The sequence below is a fragment of the Lynx canadensis genome, chromosome A1 (genome assembly GCF_007474595.2).
Source record: "Lynx canadensis isolate LIC74 chromosome A1, mLynCan4.pri.v2, whole genome shotgun sequence".
Lineage (NCBI taxonomy): Eukaryota > Metazoa > Chordata > Mammalia > Carnivora > Felidae > Lynx > Lynx canadensis.
Genome location: NC_044303.2, coordinates 9,710,279 through 9,731,883, shown reverse-complemented (window position 1 = coordinate 9,731,883; position 21,605 = coordinate 9,710,279). Strand labels below are relative to the sequence as shown.

At 48.6% G+C, this 21,605-nt stretch overlaps 2 long non-coding RNA genes across 3 annotated transcripts; both read right to left on the bottom strand.

Annotated features, from left to right (window-relative positions):
• Window positions 1-445: 445 nt before the first annotated feature.
• Window positions 446-8,081, bottom strand: LOC115509381. Of its 2 annotated transcripts, XR_004343711.1 has the most exons (3): window positions 7,790-8,081; window positions 5,304-5,947; window positions 446-2,788 (listed from the first exon to the last, which is right to left on the bottom strand). It is a non-coding gene; the product is annotated as an uncharacterized LOC115509381 (long non-coding RNA). The 2 variants fall into 2 exon arrangements; XR_003967316.1 differs by lacking the exon at window positions 7,790-8,081 and having other exon boundaries at window positions 5,304-6,520.
• Window positions 8,082-13,744: 5,663 nt separating this feature from the next.
• Window positions 13,745-20,271, bottom strand: LOC116738104. The gene is made up of 3 exons (XR_004343712.1): window positions 19,586-20,271; window positions 16,424-16,500; window positions 13,745-15,741 (listed from the first exon to the last, which is right to left on the bottom strand). It is a non-coding gene; the product is annotated as an uncharacterized LOC116738104 (long non-coding RNA).
• Between the last annotated feature and the right edge of the window lie 1,334 nt (window positions 20,272-21,605).

The window sequence follows — 21,605 nt, the reverse complement described above, 5'->3', positions numbered from 1 at the left end:
AGCCAGTGATAAGAAGATGAACAATCCCCGTTTTAAAAAAAAAAAAAAAAAAAAAAAAAAAAAATGGGTAAATGACTTGAACAGACATGTCACAAAAGAAGATCTACAAATGGCCGATAAGTGCGTGAAAAGATGCTCGGTGTCATTAGTCATCGGGAAACGCAAGGTAAAAGATCCTACCATAAACCTTCTGGAATGGTTAGCAAGGACGTGGAGCAAATGGGACTTTAATTTAACCCATTTCTGGTCAGAGCGTAAAGTGGTAAATGTAAAAAAGGGGCAAAATACAAATAAAAACACTTCGGAAAAAGTTTGGTAGTTTCTTAAAAAGCTAAATCCACATTTACTCTATGACCTGGCAGTCCATTCTCAGATATTTGTCCAAAAGGGATGAAAACACGTGCCTTGTTGCAGTCAGGGTTTCACCAGAGGAGCGGAGCTGCTAGAAGATTATATACATGTTTATATATTTATATTTATACATATAATCCATACACGTATATGCATGTGTCATAGAGATCCAAGCTTACACAACTGTCTATGTGAATGTATTTGTTTTCTAGGGTCGCTGTAAAGAAATTTAAGACAATAGAAACCTATCGGGACACAGTTCTGGAGAGTAGAAGAAATCCACAATCAAGGTGTTGGCGGGGCCATCAGCTTCTGAAACCTATAAGGGGAGGGTCCCTCTCTGCTCCCCCCAGCTTCTGGTGGTCGCCAAGAGTCCTTGGTGTCCATTAGCTTGCAGCTGCAGCCCTTCAGTCTCTGTACCTGTCACTACCTTGTGCTCACCCCTTAGGTCTCTGTCTTCACATGGCCATCTTCTCATGAGGACAAAAGATCCTCAAAAGGATCAAAAGTCCACCCTACCCCAGTGTGACCTTTCTTAATTCATTATATTTGCAACGACCCCATTGCCAAGCAAGGTCACATTCTGAGGTACGGGAGGTTAGGACTTCAACAGGTCTTTTGGAGGACACAGTTCAACCCTTAACTGCGCAGCTTGTGCAGTTCTCCACTTGGTGGAGAACAAGTGGTTCTCCATTTGGTGCTGAAGCCTCAAATCCAAAAGGGCAAGCCGACAGGCAGACAGGGGCAGGTAGAGAGGTACATGAAGCGGGGGAAGCAAGAACTGGACTGACGCTAAAATATGGGAGGAAACCACGAGGACAGGCTGGAACCCATTATCTTTCACACACCGACTTTAAGCCCAAACCTCAATGACTGCGACTTTCTGCCGGAGATTCTGGTAGCCTCGTCACAGTCCAGTCAGAGAAGCTGAAGGAGTTCCTAGAACAAGCTGGAAGAACTGAGGGCCCAGCCAACTGCCCTAAGTCAACTGGTTGAGCCAGCAGATAGGCAAGAATGTGTGTGCCAGAGAGCCATGTGCCCTGCCTAACTGCTAAGCATAAAAAGATGGCTGCTGGTTCGCGTCTACCTTCCAAACTCATGTCAAGTGCCTCCTGTAGTCCACACTAACCCAGAACTATGCAGGGAGATGAGAGGAGGGTGGGAGTCAACTTCTGCCAACCGACTGTGCGTGTTGATATTTTGACCTCCTCCCACGAACCATGACTGTTCTTAATGGCATCTAGAATAGTGAATTTTTTCCAGAAGATCTTCAATGGACTTTGCCCAGATCCATCAGAGAAATCACTACTTATGGCAGCTCTAGCCTTACAAGATGTATTTCTTAAGACTCCTAAGTCAAAGTTACTTCTCGATCCATGAGCTACAGAATGGGTGTTGCATTAGCATGCCTGAAAACAGCATTAATCCAAAAAAAAAATATTAATCTCCTTGTACAACTCCTTCAGAGCTCTTGAGTGACAGGTCAATTGTCAATGAGCAGAATTGTTGGAGGCTATCTTTTTTTCTGACCAGAAGATCTCAACAGTAGCTTCAAATATTCAGTAAGCCATGTTGTAAACAGATGTGCTGCCCTCCAGGCTTCACTGATCCACTTACAGAGCACAGACAGAGCAGATTTAGCATAGCTCTTAAGGGCCCCAGGATTTTTGGAATGGACAATGTGCATTGACTTCAGCTTCAAGTGATCAGCTGCACTGGCCCCTAACGAGAGAGTCAGCCTGTCCTTTGAAGCTTTGAAGCCAGCCATTGACTTCTCCTCTCCAGCTCTGAAAGTCCTCGGTGGCATCTTCTTCCAACAGAAGGCACTTTGGCCTACACTGAAAGTCTGTTCTGGAGTGTAGCCACCTTCGTGAATTATCTTCGGCAGATCTTCTGGAGAACTTGCTGTAGCTTCTACACGAGTGCTTACAGATTCACCTTGTACTTTCATGTTACGGAGACGGCCTCTTTCCTTCAACCTCACGAACCCACCTCCGCTGGTTTTAAACTCGAGTGGCTTCCTTACCTCTCTCTGCTTTCATAGCGTTACAGAGAGCTAAGCCTTGCTCTCGATCAGGCTTTGGCTTCAGGGAATGCTGTGGTTTGGCCTTCTATCCAGACCGCTCAGACTTCCTCCACATCAGCAATAAGGCTGCTTCACTTTCTTATTTGTGTGGTCACTAGAGCCGCACTTTTAAGGGCCTTCAATAACTTTCTTTTTTCATTCGCGACTCGGCTGCCGGTTGGGCCCACGAGACCTCGCTTTCAGCCTGTCTCGGCTTTCAACACACGTTTCCCACGAAGCTTCATCATTTCTAGCTTTTCATTTAAGGTGAGAGACATATGACTCTTCCTTCCATTTGAGCACTTAAAGGCCGCTGTTGGGTGACTCACTGGCCTTATTTCAATATCATTGCGTCTCAGGGCACAGGGAGGCCTGAGGAGAGGGAGAGAGACAGGGACGGTTGGTTAGGGGAACAGTCAGAACACACACATCTATCCATTCGTTTCACCTTCTTATATCAGCGTGGTTCCTGGCACCCCAAAAACAATGACCATAATAACATCAAAGAACCCTAATCGCAGATCACTGTAAAAAATGGGATAATAATGAAGAAGTTTAAAATATCATGAGAGGAGCGCCTGGGCCGCTCAGTCAGTTGGACACCCGACTTCAGTTCAGGTCATGATCTCGCAGCTCTTGAGTTCGAGCCCCGTGTCGGGCTCTGCACTGCCAGCTCAGAGCTTGGAGCCTGCTTTGGATTCTGTGTGTGTGTGTGTGTGTGTGTGCACGTGTGTGTGTGTGTGTGTGTGTGTGTGTGTGTCTGCCCCTCCCCTGCTCACACTCTGTCTCTCTCTCTCAAAATAAACATTAAAATAATTTTTTCATCAAAATAAAATAATAAAATACGATGAGAACTACCAGAATGTGACACAGAGACACTAAGTGAGCAAAAATGGCACCCATAGCCTTGCTCTATGCAGGGTTGACAAATCTTCGACCTGTACATCTACGTTAAAACCTGAAGGATGAGTAGGAATCAGCTTAGCAGAGACAGGAGGAAAGAGGAAATGATGTGTTCAAAGATCCCGAGCAGGAGAAAGGTCACAAGGCAGCTGAGGAACTGAAACGCTCGGCATTTAGCTGGAAACTAGATTGAGGAGATGGGAGGGGAGGGGCCTGGGGAACCGCTTCACCGAGGGCCTCGCCAGTGCGGCCAGGAGTTTCAAAATGATCTTGGGAACAGAGAGAAGCCACTCCAGGACTTTAAGGGGAGTTGTCTCGAAACAGGATGGGCATTTGCCATCAGCTGAGCAGGGTGGAGACGGGGAGAGCAGCTGGGAGGCCGCGCCAGAGGTCTATGGAGAAAAGGGGACGAGTTAGACTTGGCGTGGTGGCAGTGACCTTGGGCAGAAGTTGGTGGGTTGGAGGACTGTTTCTTGAGGAGTAACTGCAAGGGTTAGCGAGGGACGAGGGATAAAAGGAAGAGGAGTCAAGGGTGATTCTCAGAGGTCTGACAACCTTCCAGATGAGTGTTGGTGTAATTCCCTGAGAAGTTTCTCTCGAGACTCTTTCATTATCATTGCCCTTGCAGCCCTTTGCTGGGGGGAGCGTGTGGGCACACAGCTGAAGTTCCCGGTGCCACGTTGACTCGGGCTACCGTCGAGTGAATGCTTGATAAGCACCCTAGCTCGCACACAGTCGCGTGGCAACACGACAGTGAGGTGGCAATATTAGACCTGCTGCGGACGTGTGTGTATTAAAAATGAACGCCCGTCTTCCGTGGTCTCGGACAGCAAAGGACTAGAGGGAGGCGTGTGCGGCCGGCAGAAAGGGGGGGGGGGGGGCATGTGGAGTAGACTCAGTGAAGGGTCCACGAACCCTGTGCCGTGACGGAGAATGGAATTACAAGCTTCGTTTCCCCCCAAGTACATGGCCACAGGGGGTTCCCAGCTCGAGATGAGGGGTGGAGCATCGGCACAGAATTCCGATCCCTGCGACCACAGCGCCCGCAGAGAAGCGGAGGGACAAATTAGAAAAGCGGCTCTAATCCCAGGAGGGTGCCCTCGGGCGGCCGACGGGTCCTTGTCCTCCGCAGAGAGCTGGGAGAGGCGAGGAGAAGTCCTGTGGGGGTTGCTCGGCCTTGTTTTATTGACAGAAATGATGCAACAGGCAAGGAAAGAGAATACTCAGATCAAATGACGGGGCATTTAAAGATTCAGAAGTTAAACTTCTTCCCCCAGCAAAATTAGCCTGACCACAGTACCAGAATATATATATAGCATTAGAGTGTTTTTGTTCCTGTTTTCCTTTTGAATAAACCAGCCGAAAACATTATTGTTTGCAGTGCTAAATGGATTTCATAACCAATACAGGATGTGGCTAAATTCATATTACTGTGATAATTTTAATTGAATTTCCTGACTCTTACATGCTTAATTGTCAACTTTTAGCACTGCATTAAACATAAGTTTCCAATGTTATTAATATGAAATGCTCACATTCCCTTAAGACCGTGATTATATTTTGCTTATCATTCCTGCATGTTGTATTAAGTCTATTTAAAATATGTCCCGAGAGACCCTTATATGTTTACTGCATTAGAAGAAAAACAGATGTTCTCACATATCCTGATAGATATTGCAATTTACATTGTATATGAAGGTTGCTGAGAACCACTTAGAGGTTTTTTTTTTTAGTCGGCCAGAGGGCTTAAGGTTTAAGTAATCCACAGTATCCGATAGTGTGTGACACTATAAAATTCAAAACAAATGCCAGTCACATTTTCCAAACGCAAACACACATTTTAAAAGTATCCTTGGAAAGAGGGAAAAAGGAGCATTTGAACCACCGCCTCGTTGTCCTCAGGCTGTGTTTGGATTACATGCACAAGTGAGCACTTGCCTCAAGTTTACCTGCAGAACCGCCCCAACCGTCCCTCCTCACTCACGTGGAACTTGTCCACGAACCCCACTTGTCCAGCGCACGCCGCGAAGTCCGACATAGCGAAGGCAACCCTGAGCAGCTCAAACAGATTTAACGGAGACTATCCACTAAACAAAACGGCGTTTGATTCTCTGAACTGCCCTGAGAAGGCTGGTCATTTTATACAGGATCGTAACAAGCTTAGTCGTCTGAAGTCCATACTTCCGGCAAGAGAATAAAGAGCTAGAATAAGGAGACAGGTGAGTGACAATGTGGGAATATTTATCGAATGCAGCTAAATGCAAGCAATCTTACACACGTCACTTTATTTAGACTTTAAAACAACCCTACGAAGAGGTATTATTGTCCCCTTATCCAGAGAAGAACACTGAGACTGAGGGGTCCCCCGGTAAACAGGAGGTGAAACTGAAGTCCCAGTCAAGGTTGCTTTGGCTTCGGAGAATCATAACAACAATAGCGTAATTGCTAACAGGTTGCGGCTGCCTTTTCCCCTGCACAGCGCCGCCGACAGAGAAGCGTCCAGGTTCCCGAGCGAGCCCGGGTGCACGTGGAGATGTTCTGCACACCCACTGCCTGAGAAGGCAGCACCACCTTCACCTTGGCCAGGGCACTGTGGCACAGCCGTACTCCTCACAGCAGAGAATCTTCCTGAGAGCAAAAGGTAGCATAGATCAGGTGTGGTAAATACACCAGGCACGGTACCAGTGGCTCGTACTCAACGTCTCCAAAGTCCCTATGATGATTGCCCTCATTTGCAAATGAGGAGAGTGAAGCTCAGAGAACCCCAGCAACTTGTCCGTGGTCACACAGCAAGTTAGAGCGCGGTACTTAAGGCCATACTTGTCAGTCCCCAAAGCCAGTGAGACCTAGGTGTTTCACGGAGGCCCCGGGGGGCTTAGGCAACCGGTCACGGGTGCACATCGACCTGGAGAAGGAGCAAGGTGGCGAGCCCAAGGACCAGGACAGCCCTCCTGTATCTTGCGACATGCCCTAGCCAGTTGAGAAACGATCTGACCTCGGAAGGGCCCCGCCCCCGCCGAGGGCTAATCTCTCACGACCTTGACAGACGCTCAAAAGGGGGAGCACGGCACAAGACTGCAGTGAGTAGCAAGACAGAAGCCAAGAATGGCGTTGTTCACTTAGTAAAATGAACACTTTGGCAAGCCCTGAGTTTCCCAACAGGAACCAGAGACCGTAAGCTAAGTGGAGACGTTCTGCCAAATGCCCAGGGCCCGTTGGCAGGCGGTCTTCTAAGAGGCCACAAGAAGTCCCCCAACGGAACCACCTGCCAACGTTTCCCACGTCTAGGGTCCTCCCCTCTGGCGCGGCCACGAGAGCCCGACAGCAGACTGCACACCACGTGCTGGTCCCCGGAGCACCCCTTGGGCTCCCGGGCAGCTGGCAGCCTGGCAGGGGTCCCCCCCCCGACAAGCCCCCTGCCAGCCGCTGCCTCTGGGCCAGGAGCCAGGGGAGGAGGGAGAGCGGGGCAGAACGAGTGCAGCCCGCGGAAAGGGATCACTCACACACGACGACGACGAAGCGCTCACCCCCCTGGTTTCCGCACCTGTGGATGTCTCCCTCTCCTTGCCCTCCCCCTCCCCCTGCACAGCAAAGGCCTTTCTGTGAGGAGGGAAGGAGCCCTTCCCTGCCCAGGTGTCTTTCTCAGGAGAGAGGAAAAGGGGTCCTCTGGCCTCTCCCTCCAGAGGAACGGAGACATAGTCTAAGCCCTTCATGAATCTCGGAACACGCGGCTCAGGTTTTTTCTGTTAAGGTTAGTACATCCGTCACTTATCCTAATGCTTATTCAGCATCCCTTTAGAAAGAGCCAGGGCTGGGCGTTCCCTCGACAAAGTAGCTTTCAGGGACTCGCCATTATTTAGTGCAAGGCAAGTAAGACTCCCTTAGCTGTTGATTAGGAGTGCGACCCCGTGATGCAGATTTATGGAACAAGACTGGAGAAGAAATTTGGTTCAGAAGTAGGCGGAGTTGGACGTACATCCCAGGACCTTCGCGCTTCTGGGAGCCGTCGGCTCTAAAAACCACTGCATGTGCCCGAAGACTCAGGTGGGTTTGTAGGGGGGCACGTAGAAGATGCCTCCAACACACACACACACACACACGCACACGCACACGCACACACGCACACACGCACAACGAGCGCCTCAGAGACAGCCAACATCTTCTATGTTCCCAAGGCTCCCCAGGGGGCCTAAAGACTTCCCAAATTCAGAGGTTTTCAGACTTTTCCCGTGCATTCCATGAGAGCTGCGGTTAAATGCCAGCATTTTTTGCTTCTGTTGACTTCCCGGAGTTGTGCGAGGCCCTGTTTGCAGTGACAACAACTCTACAGAGCTCTAGCAAGATCATCCAGCTGTGTCGGAACACCCCCTTTGCACGGGGGCGGGAGGGGAGAGAGGGGCAGAGGTGGGGGTGGGGAAATCAGGACCCGCAGAGCCCCCACAGTGGGAGCGGGTGCCCCTTCAGCCTCACCTCTGCCAGAGCTGTGGCACCTTCACTTCCCTAGTCCCATGTGCCGGGAAGCGATTTCTGTTCCTGTCCTGGGCGCCTCATGCCTCACCAGACAAAACACACTTCGGATGAGGATGGGGGTTGGTACAGTCTTCTGACTGTGGGGTCAGAGGCGGTGCAAGGAGAGGACCCGAAGTTGCAACGTTATCTCCCTTACTCATTTCCTTGTACCCTGCAGAGAGGAAGGCTCATAGGTTCAGGTCCACAGAAGGACAAGTGTCCCACGTGGACACTTCCTCTTTTCAAACGTCTGTGTCACCCCCACTTAATCTGTCTCCTACTCTACCCTCGCAGCCCGGTGTCCTCGCTCCTTCCCCTCTTTAGAAAGCTAATCCTGGGGCACCTGGGTGGCTCAGTCGGTTAAGCATCTGACTTCAGCTCAGGTCACGATCTCACGGTCCATGAGTTCGAGCCCTGCATCGGGCTCTGGGCTGATGGCTCAGAGCCTGGAGCCTCCTTCCGATTCTGTGTCTCCCTCTCTCTCTGCCCCTCCCCCGTTCATGCTCTGTCTCTCTCTGTCTCAAAAATATATAAACGTTAAAAAAAAAATTTTTTTTAAAAAATAAAAAAGAAAGCTAATCCTCCCCATCCACCATTTCCAGCCCTTCAACGCCCACCCCTTCCACCATCCCGCATCCCCAGAAAGTTCTCCTTCTTATGTCTTGGGAAGTCCAGCTTCTCAGGCTTGGCTCAGATGCACAACCTCTCTTCTGCTCAACTTTTGCCAATTAGGATCGGAGAAAATGAAATGCAGCAAAGAAGATGTGTGGGCTCTTATCCCCAGGCATGGCTGGAGGCAAGTTGGCTTAGGCGCATCCAGGACCGGGACCCAAAAATCCTGACAATGCTCCCTGCCTACAGTTCTGTGTCTTCGCGAGCCGGCTTCTTCCCCTCCGGCTGGAGTCGGGCTCTAATTCAAGGGCAATGGTGGTGGTGGGTGTTTCCCTCCACTTCAGAGTCCCCAACAATGAGAGCGACGACAGACGGTATCTGTTGTTATCTGGAGTAGCAACCCAGTCTGGCTGGACTTGAGGCAAATGTGTTCTTCCTGTTAGCATGGCTTTGTTCCTGGACCTTGCAAAATAAAAAATCCTGGCACCTTGGTCCCGGCCCACCTTACAAACTCCATGACATGTCTTAGCAGCTGTTACTGGTTGAATTGCATCCTCCGAAAGATATGCTCAAGTCCTAATGCCTGCAGCCTCAGAATATGATCTTATTTGCAAAAAGGGTCACTGCAGATGTAGTTATTTAAGTTAGGATGAGATCATCCTGGGGTCAGGGGGGCCATTTTCCAACACGACTGGTGTCTTTTTTTTTTTTTTTTTTAATTTTTTTTTTTCAACGTTTATTTATTTTTGGGACAGAGAGAGACAGAGCATGAACGGGGGAGGGGCAGAGAGAGAGGGAGACACAGAATCTGAAACAGGCTCCAGGCTCTGAGCCATCAGCCCAGAGCCCGACGCGGGGCTCGAACTCACGGACCGCGAGATCGTGACCTGGCTGAAGTCGGACGCTTAACCGACTGCGCCACCCAGGCGCCCCACGACTGGTGTCTTATAAGAAGACAGACACTCGGGGCGGGGGACGGGGGGGTGACAACAGAGGCACATGTGACAATGGAGGCACAGGTTGGAGTGATGGATCTACAAGCCAAGGTTTGCAGGCAATGCCAGGAGTTGAGAGAAAATCATGGAAAAGATTCTCTCCTGGAGCCTTCAGAGAGAGCATGGCCTGCCAACATGTCCATTTGGGACTTCTAGCCTCCAGAATGAATTCCTGTTGTGTGAGGCCTCCCAGTTTATTGTACGTTGTTATGACAGCTCTAGGAAATGAATACCGCAGTAAACACGGGTTGTTCCAACTCGAGTCGACTCTTAACGGTCACTAGCTATCACGGCGACAGGAGATACTTGTGCCTCAGTTCACCCCACCAAATGGAAAACTGTTTGAGTCGAGGCCTGCTAGGCACTTGCCTGTCCTTCGAATCAATTTCTTCCAAGAACAAGGACGGGTTAATATTAAAGGCTAAACGAATTACTCAATAGCAGACAGTATAGACGGACTTACGGGATCTCAAGGCAAGAAATGGGACAATATCCATGCTGGGAACTTGAGCAGTGCCTGCTGTGGGACAAGGTAACACAGTCTGTCACTAAGTGCACGAAGAGCAGGTTCTGAACAGAAGTGGCTGTTGTTCTCCCCGACATCCCTAGGATCCAAACATTTGCCATCATGCTTTCTCTGTCTTTGAGTTTTTAAGACATAGATTCGGTTAAGATATTCATGAGGCGGTTACCTCTCAAAGATTCAAAACTTGCAAATGTAATTGGTGCAGCCACTCTGGAAAACTGTGGAGGTTCCTCAAAAAATTAAAAATAGACCTACCCTATGACCCAGCAATAGCACTGCTAGGAATTTACCCAAGGGATACAGGAGGGCTGATGCATAGGGTCACTTGTACCCCAATGTTTATAGCAGCACTCTCAACAATAGCCAAATTATGGAAAGAGCCTAAATGTCCATCAACTGATGAATGGATAAAGAAATTGTGGTTTATATGCACAATGGAATACTACGTGGCAATGAGAAAGAATGAAATCTGGCCCTTTGTAGCAACGTGGATGGAGCTGGAGAGTGTGATGCTAAGTGAAATAAGCCATACAGAGAAAGACAGATACCATATGTTTTCATGCTTAGGTGGATCCTGAGAAACTTAACAGAAACCCATGGGGGAGGGGAAGGGAAAAAAAAAAGAGGTTAGAGTGGGAGAGAGCCAAAGCATAAGAGACTCTTAAAAACTGAGAACAAACTGAGGGTTGATGGGGGGTGGGAGGGAGGGGAGGGTGGGTGATGGGTATTGAGGAGGGCACCTTTGGGGATGAGCACTGGGTGTTGTATGGAAACCAATTTGACAATAAATTTCATATATTGAAAAAAAAAACTTGCAAATGTAATTAATGACCTGAATAAGACAGTGCTGCTTCTATTGCAAATAGGGGCAGCCTTGTGGAAGGAAGGTGAAAAACCGTTCATGACCTTATGCCCTCCTGTGTACCCCTACCGGGGGGAGAAGCCAGGTGAATAAACGAGAGATAAGAAATCGGAGAGAGAAGAGATTAGAGATAACGGACAGAGAAGAGGAGAGAAAGAACGAGAGAGAAGAGAGAGAGAACGAGAGAAGAGGAGAGGAGAAGAACGAGATATAGAATAGGATATAAAGATATAGTAAGGATATAAATATAAGTTAAGTAATATAACTTATATATATATAAGTTATTATATATATAATATTATATATATATGTAAACATATATGTAAACATATATATAAGTAAACATATATATAATAACTTATATATATTATATATATACACACACACACACATATATATATACATATACATATATACATATGTATATATATATATTCTGGATGTTTCTTTGTCCTCACTCTCTTGTTAAAAGTTTTCCATGTTTACTTATTTTTGAGAAAAAGAGAGAGACAGAGCGCAAGCAGGGGAGGGGCAGAGAGAGAGGGAGACACGGAATCCTAAGCAGGCTCCAGGCTCTGAGCTGTCAGCACAGAACTCGATGCGGGGCTCAAACAGGCCATGAGATCATGACCTGAGCTGAAGTCAGCCGCTTAACCGACTTAGCCACCCAGGCACCCCCGTCCTCACTCTTTATTGTTCCCCCAAGACGTTTTGTAGCACTCTCCTGGTTTGTGAGATTGACCTACATCCAGCTGCAAGGGTGGGTTCTGATTTGTCCAAAGTGATAGGTGCGATCACTCCCCTTCTGCCGCAGTGGTGGGTACACTAATGTAGTCGTCGCACAGCGTGAAAATATTCCTCTCCCTAGTCTCCATTGCCACTAGGGGGTGGCCATGTGATCGGTTCTGAGATGCGAACAGAGTCCTGACTGGGGCCTCCGGAAGGTTTTTATGATGGTTTGGTTATTTGGGTTTGGGATTTTTTTTTTCTTCGATTATAAAGGGGCAGACTCAGCAGGGTGCTGAGTCTTAACCTGTCTGTCCTCTTCTTCCTGCCGGAGGCCAGAATGGGACGCCATTGACGAAGCAGCCATCTTGCCTCCAGGAAAACAAAATCCACTCATTGAAGATGATGCAGCAGAGAGCCAGAAGGAACCTGGCTCTTCGCAGACAACTCCCTTGAGCAGCTTTACCAGCCCGGGTCCACCTACCTCTGGAAACAAACTAAAAACCCCATCTGAATCAAGAAGGTGGAAACTGGCATAAGTGAGAGTAGACAAGTAGATCAATAGAACAGAACAGAGAGCCCAGAAATGGATCCATGCTGGCCATACAATTAAAACCTGATCTACTGAAGTTCATCAAAATTTAAAGTTTCCACTCGTCAAAGACATTAAGAATATGAGAAGGCAAACCACAAACTGAGAGGAAATATTCACAACACATTTATCGGGCAAAGAGCTTGTATCCACAATATACACACTGCTGTAAATTAAAAAGAAAAGAAAACAAAGCGAAATGCAACCCAGGGTTTTTAAAGAACGAGCTGAAGACTTCAAAGGGCATGTCACAGAGAAAGCTGCAGAAATGACCAAAGAGCGCATGGAAAGGCGTTCAACATCACCGGTTATCAGTGAAATGTAGTCACAACCACATGATATTTCACATCCGCCAGGATGGCCAAAATGTTTAAAACTGGCAACACTTCTGTCCGCGAGCATGCGGGGCAACGGAACGCTCACACGTTGCCGTTCAAATTATCGTGGGCATTTGGAAAAACCGATGGGCAGTTTCTCGAAATATTAAATACGCACCTATTTATTACCCAACCATTTTCCTTCTGGTTATTTGCCCCAGAAAAGTGAAAACTTAAAAGACGTATACAAGAATGTTTTTAAATGCTTTATTCACGACAGGCAAGAACTGAAAACGGCCCGAATGTGTATCAACCAAAGAATGGGTACAAAAAGTGTGGCATATTTATTCACTAGAATACTACTTAGCAGTGAAAAGGAAAGGACTACTGAAACTTTCAACCACGTGGATGAATACTATGAATATTACGTTGAATCGAAGAAGTCAGACACAAAGGGATACATTCGGTATTGTTCTATTTATATGAAGTTCTAGAAGCAGGCACAACTAAGCTATGGTAAGAGAAATCAGAACAGTGGCTGCCTAGGGGAAGGGGTCAGGGTTCACAAGAAAGGGACATAGGATCATTTCCTAGGGTGATAAACATGTTTTATATACCAATGGGGTGGTTTCATAAACTATATAGTACCTTTGCCAAAACTCACTGAACAGTAAACTTAAAATATGTGGATTTACATCATGTAAATATCTCAAAAACAAAACTAAACTAAACTAAGCCAAAAACCTTATTTGGTTAAGTCCCTGCCGTCGTGTTTCTTTTAATGTGGCTAATGCCAGCCATCCTGATTCAGGAAGGAAAAACTGGAGCAAAAAATATAAAGATAATAACAGGAAAATGAAGAATCAACAGCAGGCAGTGTGGTACACAGCATACCTCCGTCCACAAGTCCTTAAATCATGTAAAAGCGTGTAAAATTAATTGCATTCATCATATAGTTGAATGGAGTTTCTTGTGTAGGTGGGTAAGCTTTGTGTACCAGTCATGTTGCATGGAAATAGGACACATATAGTTATTCCTGAGGGGAAGCTCAGGCCCAGGGGAAGGTGGGCTACCAGATGTTCCTGACATCCTGGGACCAGCTTTAAAAACACAGCTGCAGGGGTGCCTGGGGCTCAGTTGGCTAAGCCTCCGACTTTGGCTCAGGTCACGATCTCACGGCTCTCGAGTTCAAGTCCTGCATCGACTCTGTGCCGACAGCTCAGAACCTGGAGTCTGCTTCGGATTCTCTGTCTCCCTCTCTCTCTGTCCCTCCCCTGTTTGCTCTCTCTCTCTCTCTCTTTCTCTCTCAAAAGTAAATAACCATAAAAAAAAAAAAAAAAACAAAAAACCCACTGCTGGAAAACTGGGTGTGTGAACCACCCAGTTCTCTCTGTGGTTCTCTCTGCCCCTCCCCTGCTTGTGCTCTCTCTCTGTCTCTAAATAAATAAATAAATAAACTTTAAAAAAAAATGATAAAATAAAATGCCACTTAGCATCAAAACACATTTGTGGATATGGGTCCTGAGGGGCGAGGTAGTACTCCTACATAAGGGGTCAATCAGCACCGAATACGCTTATTCCAACCCGTTTAGACGATCATAAACTCTAAAAAGCACAATTTCTAAAATTCTGGCAGAGAACTCTTACAACTCTGGGGAACGGTCCGGTGGGTTCTCGCCCCCCACCTCCCACCCCCAGCCTTGGCCCGGGGCTGCAGACCCCATCGGAGAAACCCCTCACCCTCTCTCACGTTTCCCTCGATGCTTTTCTGGCTCTGCCTCAGATCTGACCCCACGGGATGCAACAGCACGTGTGACGAGTCCCAGGGGGTTTTCACGCAGGCCTGTCCTAGGATTACTACAAAAGCAGTATTTATGTCCTGGTGGTTTTCTAACGTCACCTGGCCAGGTATTACCTTCAGACTTGATGTAGCTGTCATAGAAGGAAATTGCAGGAGAAGCTTCCTGCCTCTTGGGCCTTATTCACAGGCTTCCTTACTTTTCGGCTTCTGACGTGCACCGACGTCGTTAGGCCTCAAGAGCAGGACAGAAGGGAGCGGGGTGGAGGCCTTCGTGCCCAACTTGCGGCCTGCCTTCCTCTCCCCTAGCAGATTGGCAGACTGTCGCCTGTCAGGCCCAGCTGAAGCTCCCGCCCGCGTGGGTCACTGGCTGTCAGCTGGAGGAGAAGTTCCAGGAAGTGGATGTTGTTTTTCAGGCTCAGAAAGGCCACATGCTAAAAATATCGATGGCAGAGGCTGTCACCAGGGAACACTTGGCAGTGGGGAAGATGTGCTGTGAAATGGAACAGGCTCGTCCTTCGGGGAGAGGTTTCTCGACCAGCCCGATCTGTGAAGCAGCCTTGGTGGCCAGCCCTCCGCGGAGCTCTGGACACAGGGAGCTCTCCTCGCCAGGAGATAGATACCCCCACTTCTTGACTCCTACCCACGTGGGCTCCCTTCTGTGTTTCCTCTTTGGGTAAATGAGATCGTGGCTCCCCCGTGTTCCTGCGCTCAAAACCCAGGAGTCACCTTAGTGACTTCTTCGCCTTCACCCCCCTGCGTTGACGTGCCATTCTCCGGTCCCCCAGCGGTGCCTCCGCTTCCGCTCTCTCATTACCTCTCGTCTGGACGACTGCGGTGGCCTCTTAAGTTTTCTTCCTGCTCCGGCACTCCTTTCGCCAACTTAGGTTACACACATCCTCACAGTCATCATCATCTTTTACGCCTTTAGAAAAACATCGCCCCCATTGCATACAAGTATGGCGCCTTGAAAACGAAGGCTCTTCCCAAACTCTTCTCCAAGCCTCCGTTTCTGTACGTGTGTCTGTTGCTGTCTATGAAACGACTCCCAAAACCAAAGCCTTAAAGCATCAAGAGAACACCTACTGTCTCTCAGTCACTGTGGGTCAGAAAATCAGGAGCGTCTTAGCTGAGCGGTTCTGGTTCAAGGTCTCGCCTAAGTGCCAGTCAGGATATCAGCTGGGACTGCGGTCACCTGGAGCTCTGACCCAGTTCTAGCGGATCAGCTTCCAAGAAGGCTGGTTCACACAGACAGTAGGAGCAGGTTGGCGCTGGCTCGTGGCGGGAGGCTTCAGTTCCTTCCCCACGCGGGTCTATCCCTAGGCTGCTGGGTGTCGTCACCACAAGGCAGCTAGCTTCCCCCACAGCAAGCAGTCCACAGAACAGCAAGGGAAGTGGCAACATCTTCTGTGGCACAGTCTTAGAAGTCACACACCATCACTTCCATTGGTCACACAGACCACCCCTGAGACAATGCCGGGAGGACTACAAAAGAACATGAATAGCAGGAGTTGAGGATCATTGGGCGCCATCTTGGAGACAGTTTTCCACCTTGACCCTCACCGTCTCTTCCTTCGCACCCTGAACTGCAGTCGAACAAATGGTCCTCCTCCCGTTTCTACCTGACAAAATCCTGCCTGTCCAACCAGGACTCACACGGCCATGAAGTCCTCCCAGATCCCACAGGCTTTAATAAATTCCTCCCCTCCTGGTCCCCTTAGCATTTTTTTTCTTTCCCCTTCGCTTTTTTTTTTTTTTCTTTTTTTTCCTTCTTTCTTTTTTTTTTTTTTTTTTTTTTTTTTTTTTTTTGAGAGAGAGGGAGAAAATGAGAGGGGAGAGGCAGAGGGAGAGAGAGAGGGAGAAAATCTCAAGCAGAAAATCTTAAGGTGTGACTTCCACACCTAGCACGGAGCCCAATCCCACAACCCTGGGATCATGACCTGAGCCAAAATCAAGAGTCAGACGCGTAACTGACTGAGCCACTCAGGCACCCCCCACTTTTCTTTTTTTTTTTTTTAGCACTTAGCATTTCGACCTCTATGGTAGTGCTTATCACATTCTGCCTTGTGTTACAGTTGGGTACAAATGTAACTAACTACCTCCGAAAACCCCTGAAAGGACCCATGATCTATTCTCTTGTTCACCCACCCCTTGGGAAAGTACTTACAGAAGTAGATGCTGTATATGGGTTTATTGAATTGAATGTGTCCTCCTTCCTGTCAGGGTTACTGGTTGGGTTAAATCCTACAAGAGAAGAGAATATTTCACTTAGCATCATACTATGTGCCTACTGTGTGCTAGCTTTTGGGGATAAACATGGTCCTTGCTGCCACAGGGTCTCAGCCTAGTGAAACATTTGTAAATTCTCATGAATGACCAGACAAATGGAGCCACATTCAAAATTCTCTACTCTGTCAACTCAGCACATTGGAATATTTGAGAATATTCCTAATTTTTGAAAAATATTTTACCTGGAAGATTTTGTGGCCCAATCTTTCCACTTTATCCTCAGCTTTTTAATGATGGTTCCTACTCATTCATTCATTCATTCACCTACCCAATCAGCCATTCATACATTCAACAAACACTCACTGAGCAAGCCACTGTGGGTATTTAAAGATAAACGAGATGAAGTGTCTCCTTTTAAGACTTTTGAAATCCAGCAGAGGAGACAAACAGGTACACAAAGCACTATAACACAACCAACCGTTAGCACAGGAAAAGGAGGAGCATGACAGCAACAGATTTCAAGGGCAATTCAGAAGATGCTCTCCAGCCTGCAGGGTGAGGGGGCGGAACCCCCGCGTCTGCTGTAGAGGCTGCTGAGGGCAACATTAACCTCCTCAAACTACATCAGAGATGAACAGCTGTGTCTTTTTTGTCCAGAAAGATCTGGACCCCCTCCCCTGGTCCCCAGAACGAAACCTCACCGCCAACCTCTCCATCTTTCTACTCAAGGCGTTGAGAGCCAACAAGGGAAACAGGAACAGGACTGTCAATTAAGATCAAGTTCAAGTTCGCCAGGTGAGACTTCTCAGCAGCATCCCTCCCTGGGTAAATGGATCAGTCCTCACCTGAGTACTGTCCTTCCCCGCTCTGAAGCGGCCTGGAGAGGACAGGCATACCAATGATTCAATACTAGTGATTCTATGAATCTAGAACCTGCCGTCGGTCCAAGAAGGGAAAAAATAAATACATGCTCATGTATTAATTCCTAGAAAATCGGTACTATTTCTATAGTTACCGTATTTTTTTTTTTTGAATCATGAATAAGAATACCTGGGCAGTCCCATTGTTTGCTACATGAATCCAATAATGGGATGGAATATTTTATTTCATTGTTTTCCTGGAACCCTGGGACATATGATTGCTAAAACAAACCTCATAAATGCTCATTTATTTTTAATGCATTTATTTTAATGCATGCAAGACATATCATACACATAAAAAGGATTTATAAGACATACGCACATTTTAAAGCTTAATAAAATGAACACCGGGTACCCACCACCCCACTCAAGAAATATACGTCAGTTGATTATTAATAATGAGCTAATATTTTCTAAGCACTTATTATGTGCCAGACACTGTTCTAAGCACTTTACATATATTATCTGATGGATTTTCACAACAACCTTATATGTTAAGCATCACTATTATTTCATGAATGGAATAACAAGCCTCCGTGTGGGAGCTTGCCCGAGGACACACAGATAATAAGTGGTCGAGGGGCGCCTGGGTGGCGCAGTCGGTTAACCGTTCGACTTCAGCCAGGTCACGATCTCGCGGTCCGTGAGTTCGAGCCCCGCGTTAGGCTCTGGGCTGATGGCTCGGAGCCTGGAGCCTGTTTCCGATTCTGTGTCTCCCTCTCTCTCTGCCCCTCCCCCGTTCATGCTCTGTCTCTCTTTGTCCCCAAAATAAAAATAAACTGAAAAAAAAAATTTAATAAGTGGTCGAGCTGGGGTAGAAACCTAGACAGTCTGCCTCTAGAGCCCACACTTTATTTATTTTTTTTAATATTTATTTATTTTGGGGAGAGCACAAGCCAGGGAGGGGCACAGAGAGGGGGACAGAGTATCCAAAGAGGGCTCTGGGCTGCAGGCTGATAGCAGTGAGCCCAACGCAGGGCTCGAACTCATGAACCTCGAGATCATGACCTGAGCCAAAGTCAGACGCTCAACCGACGGAGCCACCCGGGGAACCCTCAGAGCCCACAGTTTAAATCACTACACTATACAGAGGCCCTTGGCTGTACAGGATATTGGGACAAATTGACCATAAGATGAAACGTGTATGCAAACCAAATGTCTCTACTGACTCCTACTCTTACATGGAGGGTGAGTTTGGGGGCAGAAGCCTTCCTAACCACAACAAACAAAAAACTCCTGAGACCCAGGCTATCGTTGCCAAACAGCAGCAGATTTAAAAGATGTAAAGGCAGAAACAACAGGGCAAAATGTATAATGATTTTTAAAAATCCTATTACCCGCACCTACAGACACATAACCTCGTGGTTATTTTGCATCAAATGCAAACTTTATCCTGAAACAGCCAAACGTGATGTTAGAGCTTCAATGATCATGGGAATTTTTGATTCCACAAATAACTATTAAGGGGAAGATGGTTTCAATTGATATATTTATCTTAATCTCAATAGGACGGCATGCAAGGGCCATGACTTTTTTTTTTTTTTTCCCAAATGTCCGAAATCAGAGTATTGGTGGGAATCAAAGATCTTTTTAAATGACTGAGCTTTAGGGGCGCCTGGGTGGCTCAGTCGGTTGAGCATCCGACTTCGGCTCAGGTCACGAACTCGCGGTTTGTGGGTTCGAGCCCCACGTCGGGCTCTGTGCTGACAGCTCAGAGCCTGGAGTCTGTTTCAGATTCTATGTCCTCCTCGCTCTCTTCCCCTCCCCCGCTCATGCTCTATCTCTCTCTCTCTCTCTGCCAAAAATAAATAAACATTTAAAAAAATTAATTAATTAAAATAAAAAAAAAAAAAAAGACCGAGCTTTAGAATGCCAGACAAAACGCCAGGAAGGTCTGGCTGAGGTTGTGCGTCCGTGCAAGGCGTCCGGGGCAGGGGGAGAGCCTGCTGCAGAGCCCGGTGGGCGAGGCCCGCCTCCTCTTTCCCCTCCCCTTCTGCTTTCCTGGTGCTTGGGCTCTTCCTCTCCGCCCTTCCCTTCCGACTTCACTTCTTTCCTCCCACTCACCCTCCACTCCACGCACTGCATTTGTCTTTCCTTCCACACCCATTCTTAGAATCACCTTCTCTTTCTGCACCCAAATGCCTCTTCTTTGCACCCTTCAGACCCCTCGGGGAGCTCACCGAAGATGTGTAATGTGCCTCCGTTAACGGCTGGTTCCGGGCTCCAAAGCATGGAGCACATTTGTGCAGGGACATAGGCAGGCAGGGTACAGATGCGAACGAGACTGGGTCCCCCTGGCCCCAGACAACTTCCCGTCTAGAGAAGGAAGCAGACAGAAGCCCATATAACCAACCCAGGCTGAGTGGGCTAAGGCAGAAAAGTAGGGCTAATACTATGGGTGAGCAGACCCCTGGGGGGAGCCCAGATTCATGCTGCAACAAGGAGGGCTTCCCGGAGGAGGCAGCAGCTGAGCAGAAGTGCAGGGTCCTGCCTTTCTTATCTCCGAAGCTTCACGTGAAATGCTCAGGAGAGATGTCTTCACGGGGGTTAGGAGAAAGGGCTGCCGGAGAGTTTCAGCACCCGCTTGCATAACCGCGGGAGCCTGAGCTCTGCACACAGCCACGCCTGTGGCTCCCCGCCCCAGCTCACCCAGCTAGATTCCCCCGGGATTCTGTCTCGAGGGGCAGAGCTCCGAGGGAGATCAGCAGAAGGGAGCAGAGTCAGTCTTAAAGACCTTGCCTTCCCGGCCCGGAATGAGAAGCAAACGCAGGCCCGGACACTCAGCTTGTCTCACGTTCCCTCACCCCCCGCCCCTCTGTACGGGGTTTCCAGCCTGCCTGTCCTTCGGTTCAGACTCAGGACAGCAGGGAAGGTGAGGAAGTGGAGAGGGAGGGCGAAAGCAGATGATTCTTTCAAGAATCTGCTCTTGAGCAAACCACTTCCCCTCCCTGGGCCTCAGTTTCCTCATCCGCAAAATGAGAAAGCCCGTCCCTGCCAGCCCAGCCGGGCCGGCTGTTTTCTGTTTCCGTCCTGCCCTCCTTCGGTACGTCTTTCTCTTGCAGTCAGATGGGGCTGTTTCCCAGTTTCTGGAAACCGCTTCTCACCATCTGCCTATCATCGTCCTCTGTCACAGGAGCTCTTCCCCCCCCTGTGGCTTTTCTCTCCCCTGCCTGGGCTCCACGGTGGGGGGACACAGGCCATGCTGCCGTTCCTTTGGGGCCGGCCTTTCTGAGCCTCCCTCCCCTCCGCCTCACAGCTTTCAGTGGGCACACACGGACAGGAAGCCGGGCCCTCGAACTGTGTGCTCAGCACTTGGGGCAAGAGCCATTGCCCCCAGCCTGACTCACAGAAGGGAATTCAGAATCTCTGCAAGGCCAGCCGAGCCACGTTGGGGAAATGGCCTCCTTTTTTTTTTCCCCCTTCAAATCCTGGTTAAGACTTCAAGGAAGGGTCAGGTGAGCGTGGTTGTTGCAAGACGGAAGCAAGGGGCCCTCCAGGCAACGGCGGGGACACGGTCTGAGGCGGGTACGGAGTCCGCGGTTGATAAATGGGAGAATGAACGCTGCTGTGGATTCTGTCGCAGAGGACGTTCCCTCCCTTTAGAACCGCTGCCAGAGAAAGGGACTTTTCTAGGATACACTCCGTATGGAAAGATAGGACAACAGTCCCGTGCGCGTAAAAGCCATTTCCCTTTGGGTCTTTGTGCTGGAAGCTTCCTCCCGGCTTCCTTCTCCCGAAGCAGCCCCTGACAGGACACATTGGTCGGAAGGGCTGGCAAAGCAGGGCAGGCTGCTCAGGCGACCCAGGCGTGCGGGTGGTGCGACCCTCCTCCGCTTGGCCGTTGGTCCATCTGTCCCTTCACTCCCGCCGCCCTTCCTTTGTGCGCCCACCTCCTCCTGCCTCCCCGAGAACAGACCTGCGACGCTATGCCAGCCTGAACTTCCGTCCCCACCCCGACAGGCGCAGCCCATGGTGCCAGGGGTGAGCTCATGAAGGTCACAAATGTATCTGTTCTCATCCCTCACGACAGTCTTGCTCTCTCCCTACACGAAACGCCTCCAGCATTTGTGTTCTGGAACGCTCCGCCAGCGTCCAATAAACTCTGCCTTTTTTGATTGTAATCCCTTTGATGCACAGGCCCAGGGTCCCCAACCAAACTGCAAGTTGCTCTCTAACCTCTCGAACCCCGGTACCTGTCAA